The sequence below is a fragment of the Echinops telfairi genome, unplaced genomic scaffold, assembly GCF_000313985.2.
Source record: "Echinops telfairi isolate 266 unplaced genomic scaffold, ASM31398v2 ScPeMD7_7457;HRSCAF=8495, whole genome shotgun sequence".
Classification (NCBI taxonomy): Eukaryota; Metazoa; Chordata; class Mammalia; order Afrosoricida; family Tenrecidae; genus Echinops; species Echinops telfairi.
In genome coordinates this window covers 46,425,290-46,426,734 of record NW_022111357.1, presented here as the reverse complement: position 1 = coordinate 46,426,734, position 1,445 = coordinate 46,425,290, and positions in this window count along the sequence as shown.

Here is a 1,445-nt window from a genome sequence, read left to right as displayed (position 1 = left end):
GTGTGACCGCGACTGTGCCCTTGTCCCCATTGACCTCGGGGTGAAACTTGTTCTCCTGATGCCTCGTGTGGCCCCTGTAATACCACCCCCTCCTCGCCGTGCCTGGGCCCCTTGGCCACCCTCGTTCCTGCCTCTGAGCTTTCCTCCTGCTGGGCCCACTGCCTGGTGTTCCCTCTCCTCCAGTGCTGGGCCCCTCACGGACGTCACCGCCTTCAGGCTGTGACGCGACCTCACCACTGGCTCCCACAGAGATTTCCTCCACCCCACAGCCTGCCCCAGAACCTGCTAGTGCCTTAGGGAGGGTCTGAAGGTGCCCTGGTGGGTTACATATTGCACTGCTAGTTGCAAGGTGGGCACTTTAAACCCAGCGGCCGCTTCAAGGGAGGAAGATGAGGCTGTCTGTCCACGTAAGGACTGACAGCCCCAGGAACCCTGGAAGCAGTGCTACTCTGGCTTGTAAGGTCACTGTGAGTTGGGATTGACTCAGGCAGTGTGTTGGGTTGGGCTTTTTGAGGGAGATTCTGGGAGATCCCACTGCACCTCACCCTCTGCCAGCTGGGGGCGCAGCTCACAAGCCTGATTCTGGAGCAACCTGACCCTGATATGACCAGACGTCCTGGTGCCTGGTGGGATCTGTTGCTGCTCATTGTCCTAAAAGCCAGAGAGACCAATTTGATAGTTCCTCCGGGGGAGCAGACACCATCCCACTCATGAATTCTTTTATTCAATCATTCATGCGCCCAAAACCTCAGGGGCTGCTCTGTGCCAGGGGCTGGATCGGCAGGTGACGGGGAGGCAGGACCCCCTCTCGACCAGGGACACAGGGGTGCTTGGGGTTCGAGGGGGTGGCATGTGTTTCAGGTGTGAAGGGGCTTGGGACAGGTGATGGGGTCTTCAGGGAGCCACCTAGGAAGGAGATATTGAGCGGGGACTGCTGTTTCCAGATGTTCAGGAGGAACTGCTGGGATACTTGAAGTCTGGGGTGTTGGGGTACAATTGTGATGAGGGCTGGGGTTCTGGAGAAGGGACCCCCAAGAGACAAAGTGAAATGAAGAGGAAATGACTGGCTGGTTGCTTGGTGGAGACAGAGAGGGCTCCCAGCCTCACCCTTCATCGAAGACCCCATTTCCCACTCTCCCTGCCTGAGCACTGACCCCAAGAGTGGAAGGCATGTCTCCCACCTGGTGGCTTCTAGGGTCTGGGCCTGGGCTGGGTCCTTATTCCCGGCATCACCCAGCAAGGGATGAGCACAGTGGGGGGTGGGGGCACCCGACTCCCACATCCTGGCCCAGAAGATGAGCTCTGACGATGCCTCAAGTAGGTGCTCAACTATAACCACAGGTTGGTAACACCAGCCCATCCAGCAGTGCCTTGAAAGAAAGGCCTGGCACCCCGCACCCCTTCAAGGGCAATCGAGAAAACCCCGTGGAGCAGCTCTGTCACAC